Source organism: Ranitomeya imitator, chromosome 2 (genome assembly GCF_032444005.1).
Source record: "Ranitomeya imitator isolate aRanImi1 chromosome 2, aRanImi1.pri, whole genome shotgun sequence".
Classification (NCBI taxonomy): Eukaryota; Metazoa; Chordata; class Amphibia; order Anura; family Dendrobatidae; genus Ranitomeya; species Ranitomeya imitator.
In genome coordinates, this window is record NC_091283.1 from 42195209 (window position 1) to 42213994 (window position 18786).

General features: G+C 42.4%; 1 protein-coding gene across 1 annotated transcript in view; it reads left to right on the plus strand.

Annotated features, from left to right (window-relative positions):
• Positions 1–18786, plus strand: part of LRFN1 (leucine rich repeat and fibronectin type III domain containing 1) — a 224280-nt gene that overhangs the window by 151010 nt on the left and 54484 nt on the right. The window contains exon 2 of the mRNA XM_069746527.1: positions 9985–10072. The gene's annotated coding sequence lies outside the window, so the exon portion shown is untranslated. The remainder of the gene's footprint in view (positions 1–9984; positions 10073–18786) is intronic.

Here is an 18786-nt window from a genome sequence, read left to right on the forward strand (position 1 = left end):
TTTTGAGAAACGGGAAGGTCAGAAATGAAATCCATCGAAATATGTGTCCAAGGCCTCTTTGGGACCGGCAAGGGCAAAAGCAACCCACTGGCACGAGAACAGGAGGGCTTAGCCCTAGCACAAATCCCACAGGACTGCACAAAAGTACGTACATCCCGTGACAGAGATGGCCACCAGAAGGATCTAGCCACTAACTCTCTGGTACCAAAGATTCCAGGATGACCAGCCAACACCGAACAATGAAGTTCAGAGATAAGTTTATTAGTCCACCTATCAGGGACGAACAGTTTCTCCGCTGGACAACGATCAGGTTTATTCACCTGAAATTTTTGCAGCACCCGCCGCAAATCAGGGGAGATGGCAGACACAATGACTCCTTCCTTGAGGATACCCGCTGGCTCAGATAAACCCGGAGAGTCGGGCACAAAACTCCTAGACAGAGCATCCGCCTTCACATTTTTAGAGCCCGGAAGGTACGAAATCACAAAGTCGAAGCGGGCAAAAAATAACGACCAACGGGCCTGTCTAGGATTCAAGCGCTTGGCAGACTCGAGATAAGTCAAGTTCTTATGATCAGTCAATACCACCACGCGATGCTTAGCTCCTTCAAGCCAATGACGCCACTCCTCGAATGCCCACTTCATGGCCAGCAACTCTCGGTTGCCCACATCATAATTACGCTCAGCGGGCGAAAACTTCCTGGAAAAGAAAGCACATGGTTTCATCACTGAGCAATCAGAACCTCTCTGTGACAAAACCGCCCCTGCTCCAATCTCAGAAGCATCAACCTCGACCTGGAACGGAAGAGAAACATCTGGCTGACACAACACAGGGGCAGAACAAAAACGACGCTTCAACTCCTGAAAAGCTTCCACAGCAGCAGAAGACCAATTGACCAAATCAGCACCCTTCTTGGTCAAATCGGTCAATGGTTTGGCAATGCTAGAAAAATTACAGATGAAGCGACGATAAAAATTAGCAAAGCCCAGGAACTTTTGCAGACTTTTCAGAGATGTCGGCTGAATCCAATCCTGGATGGCTTGGACCTTAACTGGATCCATCTCGATAGTAGAAGGGGAAAAGATGAATCCCAAAAATGAAACTTTCTGCACACCGAAGAGACACTTTGATCCCTTCACAAACAAAGAGTTAGCACGCAGGACCTGAAAAACCATTCTGACCTGCTTCACATGAGACTCCCAATCATCTGAGAAGATCAAAATGTCATCCAAGTAAACAATCAGGAATTTATCCAGGTACTCACGGAAGATGTCATGCATAAAGGATTGAAACACTGATGGAGCATTGGCAAGTCCGAACGGCATCACTAGATACTCAAAATGACCCTCGGGCGTATTGAATGCAGTTTTCCATTCATCTCCTTGCCTGATTCTCACCAGATTATACGCACCACGAAGATCTATCTTAGTGAACCAACTAGCCCCCTTAATCCGAGCAAACAAGTCAGATAACAATGGCAAGGGATACTGAAATTTAACAGTGATCTTATTAAGAAGGCGGTAATCAATACACGGTCTCAGCGAACCATCCTTCTTAGCTACAAAGAAGAACCCTGCTCCCAGTGGTGATGACGATGGGCGAATATGTCCCTTCTCTAGGGATTCCTTCACATAACTGCGCATAGCGGCGTGTTCGGGCACGGATAAATTAAATAATCGACCTTTAGGGAATTTACTACCAGGAATCAAATTGATAGCACAATCACAATCCCTATGCGGAGGTAGAGCATCGGACTTGGGCTCTTCAAATACATCCTGATAATCAGACAAGAACTCTGGGACCTCAGAAGGGGTGGATGACGAAATCGACAAAAATGGAACATCACCATGTACCCCCTGACAACCCCAGCTGGATACCGACATGGAATTCCAATCCAATACTGGATTATGGGTTTGTAGCCATGGCAACCCCAACACGACCACATCATGCAGATTATGCAACACCAGAAAGCGAATAACTTCCTGATGTGCAGGAGCCATGCACATGGTCAGCTGGGCCCAGTACTGAGGTTTATTCTTGGCCAAAGGTGTAGCATCAATTCCTCTCAATGGAATAGGACACCGCAAAGGCTCCAAGAAAAACCCACAACGTTTAGCATAATCCAAATCCATCAGATTTAGGGCAGCGCCTGAATCCACAAACGCCATGACAGAAAACGACGACAAAGAGCATATCAAGGTAATGGACAGAAGGAATTTGGACTGTACAGTACCAATGACGGCAGACCTAGCGGACCGCTTAGTGCGCTTAGGACAATCAGAAATAGCATGAGTGGAATCACCACAGTAGAAACATAGCCCATTCAGACGTCTGTATTCCTGCCTTTCCACTCTGGTCATAGTCCTATCGCACTGCATAGGCTCAGGTTTAACCTCAGGCAGTACCGCCAAATGGTGCACAGATTTACGCTCGCGCAAGCGTCGACCGATCTGAATGGCCAAAGACAAAGACTCATTCAAACCAGCAGGCATAGGAAATCCCACCATGACATCCTTAAGAGCCTCAGAGAGACCCTTTCTGAACAAAGCTGCCAGCGCAGATTCATTCCACTGAGTGAGTACTGACCATTTCCTAAATTTCTGACAATATACTTCTATATCATCCTGACCCTGGCACAAAGCCAGCAAATTTTTCTCAGCCTGATCCACTGAATCAGGCTCATCGTACAGTAATCCGAGTGCCAGGAAAAACGCATCGACACTACTCAATGCAGGGTCTCCTGGCTCAAGAGAAAATGCCCAGTCTTGAGGGTCGCCGCGCAAAAAAGAAATAATAATCAAAACCTGTTGAATAGGATTACCAGAAGAATGAGGTTTCAAGGCCAGAAATAGCTTACAATTATTTTTGAAACTTGGAAACTTAGTTCTATCTCCAAAAAACAAATCAGGAATAGGAATTCTTGGTTCTAACATAGATTTCTGATCAATAGTATCTTGAATCTTTTGTACATTTATAACGAGATTATCCATTGAAGAGCACAGACCCTGAAAATCCATGTCCACACCTGTGTCCAGAAACACCCAAATGTCTAGGGGAAAAAAAAAAAAAAAAGTGAACACAGAGCAGAGAAAAAAAAAAAAAAATGATGTCACAACTTTTTCTTTCCCTCTATTGAGAATCATTAGTTGGCTCCTAGTACTGTTATGTCTGCTAATGAAAGGTGTAATGAAGGCAATCCAGAGACACAGTGTGCCTAGCGATCAGAGCGCACACAGTGATCTGACAAATACCCAAAAACAAAAGAACGAGCTCTGAGACGTGGAAACTCTGTAGACTGCACACCTGATCCTATCCTAAACACAACTAAAAGTGGCTGTGGATTGCGCCTAACCACTACCTATGCAACTCGGCACAGCCTAAGAAACTAGCTAGCCTGAAGATAGAAAAATAGGCCTGACTTGCCCCCAGAGAAATACCCCAAAGGAAAAGGCAGCCCCCCACATATAATGACTGTGAGTAAGATGACAAGACAAAACGTAGGGATGAAATAGATTCAGCAAAGTGGGGCCCGATATTCTAGGACAGAGCGAGGACAGTAAAGCGAACTTTGCAGTCTACAAAAAACCCTAAAGCAAAACCACACAAAGGGGGCAAAAAAAAACCACCGTGCCGGACTAACGGCACGGCGGTACACCCTTTGCGTCTCAGAGCTTCCAGCAAAACAAAAGACAAGCTGGACAGAAAAAAGGCAACAAAATAGCAAAAAAGCACTTAGCTATACAGAGCAGCAGGTCACAGGAACAATCAGGAGAAGCTCAGATCCAACACTGGAACATTGACTAGGAGCAAGGATAGCAGCATCAGGTGGAGTTAAGTAACGAAGCAGCTAATGAGCTCACCAGAACACCTGAGGAAGGAAGCTCTGAAGCTGCAGTACCACTTGTGACCACAGGAGTGAATTCAGCCACAGAATTCACAACAGGATCCACCATACACAATATGTGATGTCACAGCTCACCTCCTCCTCAACAATGACTGATAACACCTCTATATACAGTAGATAACACAGGATCCACCATACACAATAGGTGATATCACAGCTCACCTCCCCCCCTCCTCCTGTACAATAACTGATAACACCTCTATATACAGTAGATAACACAGGATCCACCATTCACAATAGGTGGTCACAGCTCACCTCCTCCTCCTGTACAATGACTGATAACACCTCTATATACAGTGGAAAACACAGGATCCACCATACACAATAGGTGATGTCACACCTCACCACCTCCTCCTCCTGTACAATGACTGATAACACCTCTATATACAGTAGATAACACAGGATCCACCATTCGCAATAGGTGATGTCACAGCTCACCTCCTCCTCCTGTACAATGACTGATAACACCTCTATATACAGTAGTATCACAGGATCCACCATTCACAATAGTTGATGTCACAGCTCACCTCCTCCTCCTGTACAATGACTGATAACACCTCTATATACAGTAGATAACACAGGATCCACCATTCACAATAGGTGATGTCACAGCTCACCTCCTCCTCCTGTACAATGACTGATAACACCTCTATATACAGTAGATAACACAGGATCCATCAATCACAATAGGTGATGTCACAGCTCAACTCTTGCTCCTGTACAATGACTGATAAAACCTCTATATACAGTAGATAACACAGGATCCACCATTCACAATAGGTGATGTCACAGCTCACCTCCTCCTGTACAATGACTGACACCTCTATATACAGTAGATAAGACAGGATCCACCATTTACAATAGGTGATGTCACAGCTCACCTCCTCCTCCTCCTGTACAATGACTGATAACAGCTCTATATATAGTAGATAACACAGGATCCACCATTCACAATAGGTGATGTCACAGCTCACCTCCTCCTCCTGTACAATGACTGATAAAACCTCTATATACAGTAGATAACACAGGATCCATCAATCACAATAGGTGATGTCACAGCTCAACTCTTGCTCCTGTACAATGACTGATAAAACCTCTATATACAGTAGATAACACAGGACCCACCATTCACAATAGGTGATGTCACAGCTCACCACCTCCTCCTTTTCAATGACTGATAACACCTCTACATACAGTAGATAACACAGGACCCACCATTCACAATAGGTGATGTCACAGCTCACCTCTTCCTGTTCAATGACTGATAACACCTCTATATACAGTAGATAACACAAGATCTACCATTTACAATAGGTGATGTCACAGCTCACCTCCTCCTGTACAATGACTGATAACTCTATGTACAGTAGATAACACAGGACCCACCATTCACAATAGGTGATGTCACCGCTCACCTCCTCCTCCTGTACAATGACTGATTACTCCTCTATATACAGCAGATAACACAGGATCCACCATTCTCAATAGGTGATGTCACAGCTCACCTCCTCCTCCTGTACAATGACTGATAACATTTCTATGTACAGTAGATAACAGTGTCTACCATTCACAATAGGTGATGTCACAGCTCACCTCCCCCTCCTGTACAATGACTGATAACACCTCTATATACTGTAGATAACACAGGACCCATCATTCACAATAGGTGATGTCACAGCTCACCTCCCCCTCCTGTACAATGACTGATATCACCTCTATGTACAGCAAATAACACAGGATACATCATTCACAATAGGTGTTGTCACAGCTCACCTCCTCCTCCTGTAGAGTGACTGATAACATCTCTATATACAGTACATAACACAGGATCCATCATTCACAATATGTGATGTCACAGCTCACCACCTCCTCCTGTACAATTACTGATAACTCCTCTATATACAGTAGATAACACAGGATCCACCATTCACAATAGGTGATATCACAGCTCACCTCCTCCTGTACAATTACTGATAACTCCTCTATATACAGTAGATAACGCAGGATCCACCATTCACAATAGGTGATGTCACAGCTCACCTCTTTCTGTACAATGACTGATAATACCTCTATATACAGTAGATAACACAGTATCTACCATTCACATTAGGTGATGTCACAGCTCACCTCCCCCTCCTGTACAATGACTGATAACACCTCTATATACAGTAGATAACACAGGATCCATCATTCACAATAGGTGATGTCACAGCTCACCTCCTCCTCCTGTACAATGACTGATAACACCTCTATATACAGTAGATAACACAGGATCCATCATTCACAATAGGTGATGTCACAGCTCACCTCCTCCTCCTGTACAATGACTGATAACACCTCTATATACAGTAGATAACACAGGATCCACCATTCACAATAGGTGATGTCACAGCTCACCTCCTCCTCCTCCTGTACAATGAGCTCTTTAATAGAAATACCGCTTTTTTAATGTCTAAGTGACCTCAACCTCTGTGGGTAGATAAAAAAGTATGGGAGCCATTGATAAACAACTTGCTATGTACCAACACACTGCATCATAAAACTTGTTAGGATATTTAAATTGTAGAAACAGTCCAAAAATTATCCCTTTTTGAGGCAGATGCATGCCTCATATGGTTCAAACAGAAGAAACTGGCTTTTTCACGCAGGGTGGACAACAATTATCCTTGCTGTGAGAGTTCCAAAAACTTTTTTCTTTGCTAAATGAAGAAGCAGAATCTTTTTTTTAGAAGACGTCAAAAAATTATCCCTTTGTATAGGGAGCAAAAACAGGTGGACTTTTGAAAATGAAGAAGTAATGAGAAGAACAATTGGTGAAAAAATTATCCCTGTTTTGAAATTCTTAATAGCTTTGACATTCCCAAAATGTGTGAGCAATTATCAGGGCTTTTTATCAAGCCTTCAAAAAAATTATCCTTTTTTTCAGGGAGCAGGAACAGACCAGCTGTTTTCAAAGTGACAAAGTAATGGCTTGTTTTCAACAAACTTTTCAAAAAGGTAGCCCTAGTTCATGAGCTTTTTGATGTCCGTGTACCCTCGAGAGGTTTTGTGTAAATGGTCATTTTATAAAGCACATAGTGAAGTAAGCAGATGTGTGAACCTCGTCGCTGTGCGTGGTACCAACAGAAGCTGCATAGTAGACAAATAGGACAGGGCTGACAAGGAGACGTAGGGCCAGCAAGAGTAGCCCCAGAAGCTGCAGATCTTCTGTATAGTTGACATGGTGGACAGGGAGAGGCTTTGTGTTAATGGTCATTTTATAAAGCACATAGTGAAGTAAGCAGATGTGTGAACCTCGTCGCTGTGCGTGGTACCAACAGAAGCTGCATAGTAGACAAATAGGTTGGGTAGGGTGGTAATGAAGTGTGTTGCAGAACTGTGGAGAGCTTTGTGGGTGAGAGAGGTACGTTTATATTGGATGCTGCAGTGGGTGGGCAACCAGTGGAAATGCTGGCACAGAGTGATGGCAACAGTGTAGCTGTTGGACAGAAATATGATCCTGAGCAAGGTTGTATATATTTCACCCATGGATTGAGATCTGTACAGTGACTCCGCCACCCTAGGACAACCATACATCCCAACATATGAATCCCCATTTGCAGGACACTGTTAAGCTCCACCAGATCAACCCAGGAATGGTCAATCCATTTGTCATCAGTTTATAGAGACATTCCCACATTCCCATTAAAAATGGGACATTAGAAAAGTTTGAGAAAACCTTTTGTTAAGTTCAAACCCTCCCCAGTGATAAGCTACAATCCACAGGAAAGCTGCCACTGACCAGTCTTTGCCATATGGATGGCGGACTTCGTAACGTATGGACAGGCTATATTCGCTGAGAAACACTGTTTTTTGCCTCCATGTTGCCTATATGCCGGAGAAGATACGACGATAACACTTTAAAATCATTATTTAGGCTGATATTTGCAAACTAGAACCTACTGTAAGTCTTTCTCCAAGTCACTGATTTCTTGCAGCTGTTTTTTTAACCAAAAATTCTTTGTATATAACCAATAAGCAGGTTTGCTGCTGACCTTATCGATATTTGTTGCATCTCCTGACATCTGATTAGTTAATTTCATAAGTTTAAGTGTGTAAGACCAGGTAGCTCATCCTAAAAATGACCAAACTTGACTTTGCTGCATGTCTACGTAAAAGGCATGCCTAAACTTACCTTAAGCAACCTAGTAACCCAAGACATGGAGCAGATCTTCTTCGGAGAGTAATTCTCTTTTAATAAAATGAACGCTGCCCCTTCTGCAAGTTCCAGAGCTGCAGTTCCTGCTCCCAGCAGCCCAGCCATTCCCTCTTTTATAGAGCTGCACGCACTAATAATAATCCTGTCCTAAATGCAGTTTATAATTTCCCCCGTGCGTACCTATAGTCCACAAAGGAAAATTTAAAAAAAAATGTTGGATCTATTATGTGTAAGTATTGACCAGGTGACACTAAAAACTCCAAGCAATGAAGACCTAAATGTTAGCCATAAGATATTGTAAAAAAAAAGTATGATGGAAGGATCCTGGATTGAATAAACCTGGTGAAACTTGATCGTTTTAACCAAAATTGATTTTTCCCAGATTCCCCTTGAATAAAGGAGGATGAGACCTCGAATGCTGAGCAAATTGAATGTTGCATGAGCTCCATTTGCAGATAATGTAGCCGGAGCCCAAGGTTGACTTCCCTGCATTTACACTTCTTCAACTTCTTGTAGCTTGACATTAAAGTTTCCGCTTTGGCCCACAAACCCTCATTTTCCGACATATTTTTTATTTCTACTGGGTAGATATTAATAAAAAAAAGGGCATCCTAAAGATGAAAAATAGTTAATTACTTGTTATTTTAAGGGGTTCCCGCACCTGGGAGACTTTCATTGCCCCCTTCTTGTGGACTTGAGTCATCTAAGTATTAATAAAATTGCTGCCATACAATATTTTGTTCCCTTGTCGTTGTCCATGGCAGCCCCTCTTTGAAAAAAGGGATAATTGCATAAATATAAAGTTATAAAGATCTAATGAAGATCTCTTGGCGATTCCATATATAAAACCGAGACATCCTCTGCCATAAAATCCAAAAATGTTGGTGCACAAGGGACAGAGGCATGATTACAGTAGCTACAGAATTTTGCAATTTTTCCTGTGTCCAAAATTTTGTAAATGTATATCTGCTAACTTTTGAAGGAATATAAATTGGCATTTGAAGGCAGTTTTTTCACAATTCACAAGGTCCACAACTAAGCTCCCTTCTACACCCATTCCCCTTCTCTCCACAAGCTGTTTCCACCTCTATTTGGGCAGGGTCGGTCTCCGCATCTATTTGCCCAATTTTCTGCCTGCCTATGCCCTTTTTCCCCAAGTCTCTTTTATAGCAGGTTCGGCATGGCACAGGAGATTTGCTGACTTTTCCGAGAGTCTTTGAGATCTGTCCAAATTATAGAAGACTCCTGGATGTTCTGGTAGAATTTGTACATAGAGTATGTGTAAATGTAAGTGACACAAGAAATGTCCAATTACAGATTTTGTATTGGATCCAAGGAGCTTTAAGTTACGCCTCTGAGGAGGGTCTGGAGGTTGAAATCCCCTTCCGATCACCTCTAGGAGGAGATGGTGACATTACCTCCTGGCTGTTTCCTCCTCACTACTGCCACTTTCCATTCTTCTGGGTCCCATATGCCTTTTGCTCTGGGTTTTTATACTTTTCTTCCACTCAACTAAATTGCATATTCAGGCTTAATAAGTTCCACGGCGATGATACATTGTGTCTTAGGCTCATTTAATAATCTGTATTTAAATCCATTTCTCTAAACTAGAATACAGTATTGATCTTCGGTGCCGGGAATCCTTCTCCGTTCTTCTTGGGCTTGTACGATTTAAGACTTAATCATGAGAACTGTCAGGAGTATACAGTAAAATGTTGCTTTTATTACCAACTTGGTTATCATGGTATAAAGTCATCTTTTCATACAATGAAATGCAGATCTAAAAGGTTTATTAGATTCATTTCTGCTCATTGTTACATAACCTGAGTGATTTACGCACCGGAATCTTTATGACTCTCATAAACGTCTGTTTGATTTTCAGATCCAACTAAGCTCCCGTGTTGCAATGTATACTTGATGGCAACCTTGGTTCTTAAATCCAAGATGTAACATCCTCGCGCTGGTAAGAGGTAGGTACAATATGTATATTCCTTTTTTTTGGTACTGTGTCTTGTTAAGATATCTGAGAGAGACTCCAATTGGCCATACACATTAGATTAATGTTGGTAGAGACCTTCTGATGTCAACGACATCGGCTGACTATCTAACGAGTATGGGAACCTCCCAAGTCGAGATGATGAACGATCCCTTTGGATTCATAAGAGATTAGTCACTGCCAAAAGTGTTTGCCAGGACTTTCCTCTTCCCAATCAAAACAGCTTAAACTCTTCCACCCATCACTTTTCCTGCCACGACAGCTTCCCACCCGATCCCCTGCTCGCTGCTTTTGGTCTCTTTTTTGGAGGAAGCAAGCGGAGGATTTGCCACAAAAAGCTGTGTGGCATGACAGGTGAGTGTAATCTATTACTATATTAGACCCCTTACCACATCTCGAGAGACCTCAGAGCCTAGTTAAAGTTTTTTTTTAGGCCACTTTCGATTTATACGACTTTGATTTAGACCAAAACAAATCTGTAGACTCTTTAGAACAAATCTGCCCAAAATTTTCAGAGATTCGATCATCTTTAGTTATTTCTCTGTATGTTCACTTTTGCAGTGGAAGGTCTGAGGTTCTTTCAGCACAATTTTTCTAATTGACAACATAACAGAATCCCAACAGACTACATTATAAGTTAATAGGGTATGTCAACCTTTTACCAGCAGCCCTATAGTCAATGAAAGGAGCCGTGCATCTCAAAGCACCGATCTCGAGATCGGTAGGTTTCCCAATGGACTTGCCACCAGTGGTCAGCAAATACCTATCCTGTGGATAGGTGCCTAAAGTGGAAAAAATACATTTTGTTTGCATATCCAAGGAGATCATCGATGTAGTAACTTCTTTCTTTTGAAAATGTAGACCCATGGACAAATTAGACAACTTTCTGAGCTTTTTTGTAACTTCATAGATCTTCCAGTGCTCTTCGTTCCACTGATAGTTGAAGGTAGGCCAGTTGGTCATTTTGGGAAGATTCACCTCTTTGCCAAATCTTCTCTATCTGAATATAATGGCTCTCAATTAGATTTAATGAAGTCCTAGATTTATATGTTTGTCCCCAAGTCCCTGTTGTCCCATGTCCATAGGGTTTCCTGCTCTCATAGTAAAGTTCTGTTGATACAGGAAGGTTTACGAGATTCATCAGTGTTTAATTCTTCTAGCTCAATCAATGCAAAAGGAGCCTGCATTAAAACTGTCTCTTGATGTCAAAGCTCTCGAGCTCAACATAGTTGTGCTGTTTTAGCACAATTCTCGTGAGAAAAATGGAAAACATGAAGAATTCTTGGTTATTAGCTATTTCAGCTAACGCTGCTGAAAGGTCAATGTTAGATAGTGTTAAATGGCAGATTGAGGTCTCCATAGAAGACATAATAACGAGAGACATTTTCTCAGCTTCCTTCCTTCAGAAATTTATGGATTTAATAACCCTTAAAATATATCATTGCGTAACATAATTGCTTCATAGCGGCATTATACAAAGAATATGATCAATACAAATCCTATATTTAAAGATATGTGCTGATACAATTCCAAGCGTTTTTCCTTGGTAATACTGGAGGGAACATGGGAGAAGAGCACATTGTTCTGGACAATGGCTGGAATTAGAAGAGAAGATGCGGTAAATCTGGAATATAGAGATAGTATGTTGCGTAAGTGTATGGATTGTACTGACTATAGAGTTATATCTTAGATTATAAAGGTGTTCTAGAAAACTGGGAAAACTGACCTGGAGAAGGATGGAGGCAAAAGGTTTAGGCTACTCAACAGATATCAGAGTTTCAAGAATCCCAGTTAGTTTGGAGTCAAGGAGTAGATGCGGTTTTAGTAAAATATGAAATATCTTAGAAACACGTGAGAAGTTTTGATATGTAAAGATCCAGCTGCTCAGACCGCCACCGATCACTAAAATGAAGGCAAAGTGCCTAGCGCGGCTCTCCTTTGAAGCTGGAGTCAGACTTTGTAGACTTTTTCAGCAACCAAACTCAGATCCCAAATGATCAAAAACGTCTGATATCCCCATGAGTTTTCCAAAAGTGCAGCTACTCTTTAAAACTATCCAGGACTTAGAGTCTTGAACAATCTTCTGTTCTTAACTTTAGAGGGGATTGTCTAAAAATAGACAACCCCTTTCAAAATTCAGTCGCAAAGGCGATCAGGTCTTGCCCTTCCAGCACTCGCTGATTTCGCCACAGGGAGCTAAAGCAAGTCAGGCATTAAAAGTTGTCATTCAGATTAATGTCCGTCGTTTTAATACAAGAATTGGCTACCCTTACTATGCGGCTCATCCTTCTTGCTCATAGTGGTGAGTCCCACATTGAGATACCCCTCTATGATGTCTATAGGTCCTAACAAGGCTTATAAATTAGGGTTGCCTTCTTGAAACAACCTTTTTAACCAAATCTTGGAGATGTGGACTTCAAGTTTGGAGTGTGCTGGTGCATGGTGATGATACCAATGTAAAGTTGAGGATAACCCAAGTGTGAATGTCAGAAAGGAGATCTTTGTTGGCCAAAAGTATCAGGTAAAGTTTGCTTTAGAAGACGTAGACCAGATCAATATCTGGGGGTTAAGGGAGAAAGGTTCCAGAAGTAAATTTGAAAGAGCAAGATAAACGTGATGGTCAAGATGGAGTGAAGACCTATAACCAGAGTCAGGAAAATATAATTCAAGAAGATACAGGAGAAGTCTGTACCAGGTGTTCAAGCTCAGCTAGGTTTGAAGGGTCTAAAAGAGTAATATAGACCACCCATGAAGACATTGTGAGCTTACACAGGGTAATAAAGGTAGCAGTTTCATGGTGCCCATTGTTATGATACGGTGGTCTAGGAGCAACATGGAACGAGCTATGAAGGACGTGGTAACTGTACTGACCGCAGTCCCTAAGCTCAACACAACACTAGAAGTAGCCGTGGAATGCTCCTAACTCTCCCTAGGCATCTTGTCACAGCCTAAGTGCTAACTACCCCTAAAGAAAGAAGCAGGAAAACTATTTTGCCTCAGAGAAAATCCCCAAAGGATAGATTAGCCCCCCACAAATAATGACTGTGAGTGGAGAGGGAAAAGACATACACAGAATGAAACCAGGATGAGCACAGGAGGCCAGTCTAGCTAAATAGATAGGACAGGATGGAATACTGTGCGGTCAGTATAAAACACTACAAAAATCCACGCAGAGTTTACAAAAAATCTCCACACCTGACTAAAGGTGTGGAGGGCAAATCTGCCTCCTAGAGCTTCCAGCAAGACAGAATTAATTCACACTGATAAGCTGGACAAACATAGAAAGCACAGAATGGATAAGTCCACAATCTATGGACAGAAAAGAGCAAGCAAAAACTTAAGGTACCTTCACACTAAACGACGCTGCAGCGATACCGACAACGATCCGGATCGCTGCAGCGTCGCTATTTGGTCGCTGGAGAGCTGTCACACAGACAGCTCTCCAGCGACCAACGATGCCGGTAACCAGGGTAAACATCGGGTTACTAAGCGCAGTGCCGCGCTTAGTAACCCGATGTTTACCCTGGTTACCATCCTAAAAGTAAAAAAAACAAACGCTTCATACTTACCTTCCGCTGTCTGTCCCCGGCGCTCTGCTTCTCTGTACTGGCTGTGAGCACAGTGGCCGGAAAGCAGAGCGGTGACGTCACCGCTCTGCTTTCCGGCCGCTGTGCTCACAGTGAGTGCAGGAAAGCACAGCGGCGAGGACAGACAGCGGAAGGTAAATATGAAGCGTTTGTTTTTTTTACTTTTAGGATGGTAACCAGGGTAAACATCGGGTTACTAAGCGCGGCCCTGCGCTTAGTAACCCGATGTTTACCCTGGTTACCAGCGAAGACATCGCTGAATCGGTGTCACACACGCCGATTCAGCGATGTCAGCGGGAGAGCCAGCGACCAAATAAAGTTCTGGCCTTCTAGCCCCGACCAATGACATCACAGCAGGATTCTGATCGCTGCTGCGTGTCAAACTGAACGATATCGCTAGCGAGGACGCTGCAACGTCACGGATCGCTAGCGATATCGTTTAGTGTGAAGGTACCTTTAGCTTAGCTGAACTGGTCTGGATAACAGGGAACTCCAAAGAGATGTGAATCCAACCAGGAACCATTTACAAGTGGCACTGGCTGAAGAAAGAGCCAGACTTAAATAGCCGAGCAGAAGAGACGATAAGTGGAGGCAGCTGATGACAGCTAACTCCAAGGAGCAGCCATACCACTAGAAACCACAAGAGGGAGCCCAAGAGCAGAACTCACAAAAGTGCCACTTACAACCACCGAAGGGAGCCCAAGAGCGGAATTCACAACAGCCCATACACTTTCATTCACTTTGGCTGCTGGCCAAATGATCGTTCCTTCCAATCATTCTATACACAAGAACACTTATCAGATGAGTGGACATGTGTTTTCAATGGGTACAGAAGGAGAATGAGCCACTGCTAGATACTTCTATCAATGTCTTTCCTTCCCTGAAAAATTAAGGATGGCCCCATACACATACAGTAAGACTGTCAAAATCTGCAAGTTTGTCCGACTTTGCTCTTGTATGTGTGGAGACCCTCAGACAATTTTTGTTTACATTACCGGAAATATTATGCAATCATGAAAGGATGCGATATAAGGAACTATGATATGGACAAATACTATACGATGTTGTTGTTGTCTAGCTGCATGGTACATAATGGAATACGATGCTTTGTTGTCAACTCGTATTTGAAAGAATGTCGGAGGCTTTTAGAAAAATGGACTGAAGAAAGTTGAATGTGTATCAGAACAAAAGATTTAATGAAATGTTGGATCTTGGCGTTGGAAACAATGTAATATGGAGACTGTATGTTGTAGTGACTAAGGGGATCGTGGAACTCACATGTAAAGCGCCATGGAATAAATGGCGCTATAACAATAAATAATAATAACAGAGAAAGTAGAATGTAGAAAATACGGAAGGACGGAACTTGGAGATTGAAGGTCATCTGGCAAAGGGCAGCATGGTATTCATAAGTGTCATTCAGTGACTAGACGTCGGGAAGGGTGGAATGTAGACTGTTGTCTAAAGTGGTATCTGTAATACAGGTACACAATGCTTCATGTTAACATTGTGAAGAATGGAATATGCATGGTGAGCTTCTGGTTCCATCGGGGAGGGATAGAGATAGCTATATCTTTACAATTTCATCATAAACCTTGTGTCATAGGAGCATGAAACCTGAAAATTGAATAGTGTGTACCTATTGACAATGGAGAATCTAATCTTCATTCTTCTCATATTTTTGTACACGGCTGTAGAGTTTTTCACCTTCGGCTCAAAAAAATGAAGTTACCATTTTACATAGGGATGAAATGGCATTGAACGCATAGATTGTGGCACCCTGGCATTGTTTGTAGTCATTTAAAACAGATTTTGGTTATTTTTGTGCCAAGATTCACAGGAAGGGGTCTCCCTTTTTCACACTACACACACTCATTGTTAGAAAAATCATTCAAATCTCGAATATTTATGGCCTATGCCCAAGGACCCATATCTATCTCAAGAACCTGGTCAGTATTGAGGTTGCTCTCTTCATTCCAAAATTTTGGAACTCCCATACATGCACGGCCTCCTCTAAATTTCGGACAGCTCGTGGCGGGGCATTGTTCTAGCCATAGCACTTGGGCCCACATCTGTTGGACAGTATAGCATTTTACGACATGCCATAAGTGTTGGAGAAGTTGGAACCTGTTAATTATCTGAATCTGAGGTTTATCTGATGTCATCTACCAGTTTAGAAGTGCGACTTACTGTTCCTCTCCCGATGATGATTGTATGACGAAAGAATCATTATTGCATGGTGCAAGGCAAGAAAAGGTTAAAGAGTTGCATGACTCCATTTGTGAGCATTATGGGTTTTTCTAGTTAGCTTGGTTCAGTTACTGTGCGGCAAAAATGTGTATTTTTCTAAGGGCATGATCATCTCATAGAAGTTTGAAGTGTTATTCCCATTATCATATGTGGGTATGGTTGGCTAAGTCCTGTAAATACAAGCAATTTTGCAATTTACTGCTTATTAAAATTTTCAACCATTCCTGAGATATTAACACTTTTATTTACAGCTCGTTGTATTTACAACTCGTTGCCTTAGAGACCGACCACCGTTGCTAGTCAGCAGATCATGTGCAGTGCTGATGAGCTCTTTTCTATTAAGTTTATAAGCACTGTTTCGAAGCTGGCGATCATCACTGGAGCAAACTGTTACCTCTTATCCCCGGCCATCTTCAGCGCAGTGCTTACAAACAAGACGTCAGCGGTGGTCGGTCTCTTAGGCGACGAGATGTAAATAAAATAAATGAGAATTGTTAATATCTTCAATAACGGCTGCAAATTTTAATACGTAGTAAATTGCAAAAGCGCTTCTTTTTTGCAACCACTATCTGACGACGCCTATCTCTAAAGATGGGAATAACTCTGTAAAGGTCTTGTCCTGTAATGATGTCCGTTCGGTGTTACTAGAGTGAAAGAAAATGATAGTGGCAGAGATCAAAAACAAAAAAAAAAATATGTTCATTAGATCTTTATTGGCCATTGTAGTATGAGGTTATGGCTAACAGAGAAGAAGAAACGTGAAGACACAATTACGCTTGTCTTGTGAGTATCTGCCAAGTCAATTGTGTCAGAGGGAAAGAGTAATTAGGAGCTATAATGATACCTTGTTACCCAGATGAAGGATGAACTAAAGACACGGAATGAACGTCATAAAGGGATTCAGTGTGAACACGGAAGGATACATGTGTGGTGACATGAGAAGAATAACTTAACACTATTGTATCTGTGGACAATAGGACTTATACTACAACTAGTCATGACAATTTTATATTAAAACAAAACTTTCATTTTGTTCTTAAATTTTACTCTGCCAACACCCTGCTGTAGAGCTGGAGCAGCAGAGCAGATTAATATATACCCTGATGAAGAAGTGCGTGACACTTTGAAACGCGTAGGTTTGGATTGGCCCTACTGAGTCTCCTTAGGCCAAGTGACGTCACTCACTGCTCGGCGGTGTCGGCCATCTTCCACGTGTATCCAGGGACGCCTCCGGCCGGGACGTCTCTGGCTCTACACGCAACTCAAGCAGCCCTTGCCTGCCATACCCACAGCCACCGCTAACGGCTGTTCCTGATAGCTGCATACTCACCTACCAGAGGGATGGGACTTGTCTCCGACACATCGGACTTCTATGAGCGCAAGTTCGTCATCTGCATCTGAGGCTCACAGTTCACCCGTGTGGCGATATCTATACGGCGGTACCAAGTAAGGACTATATCATTAGTAGTCACTATCAATGAGTGCGATCCCTAATCGGTTATTTACATATCTTATAGCAGTCACCGCTCAGGATCATATGCGGTTCTGTATAATTATCTCGCACGTTCATCAGTTCTAGCCACCTGTAGCGCGGTATTCCCACTGTTATATAGTAGTTTCTTTTGTTTGCTTGTCGGATTGGGCACATTATCCGACTGGGATACCAGCGGCACTTGTGGAGGCCCTACATATAGTTTTAGCGCCAGTGTATTCTATTGTATAGTGTTCAGATTAATATATAGTTGTGTCTGGAAAAGATTCAGTATAACTTACAATAAATTCATTCAAATTCCCGCTTGCTCTGGACTTAGGAGCTCAGTGGGCGGTGCTAAATACATAAGACTGCCCCCTGGACACCTAAGCCCAGAGCAAGCAGGAATTTCCATGAATTTATTACAAGTTATACTGACTCTCTTCCCAAAAGTCTATATATCTAACTGCTAAGCTTTCCCTGCTGTGTAACTGTGGAGGGAGGATCTAAAGTGATCCTTCACGGTTAACTCAGTGATTTCCAAATTAATCTACAGGGCGTTGCCGGCAACTGAAAATGACCAGACGGAGACGTATGTCTCTGTTTGGGAGGATCAAGCAGATCTCTCGCCCCCGTTTATTGTGTATGACTTTTCATAGTCATAGAAATTATACTTCAGCCAATCAGCATAAGAACACGCTCACAGTTCTTAAGCTATAAGAATGCAGGAACAGTCTGTACGTCAAAGTCTTGTAGAACAATACACCATCAGTCTCATGTCCTGTCCAGATTGCAACAATCAAGGTCTCATCAAGGTCTCATAACAGCTGTAAACTTTAGCCTAGTAACAAAATTTATATCAAAACAACAAAATGGAGTCGAAAAGCACAAAATGGAGAATCTTTCTTAACTTGTTCCTTCACATAACATGATAACCACAGATTCGACTCCATGTTCAACATGATTTTTTAAGTCAGATTATCTTGAAAAATCTAATAATGACCACGATGGGGAAAATGGTTGTTACTAGAGTTGGTGAAAATCGATTTGCAGGAACCAGTCCTACCAGAACCTTCTCCTACCTCCCAGCATGGCTCTGATTTTGATTAGCTGGTCTGGTTCGACATCACATGTGCATCACGCAACAGTAATGATGTCTTTCCAGGCCGGCTAGTCAAAAGAAGATCCTTGGATCCCGGCAGGTAAGAGGCGGTTCTCAGGCTCCAGTCCATTGGGTACAGATTATGTGCCAGGCCACCAAACTGGATCCTGCCATCACTTTGCATCATGAAATTGGAATTGGATGGGCCACATCCAGCAAAGTTAGTGAACCCTATTATGTGGACAATGGAAAACCATTGCGAGCGATACACTATTTCA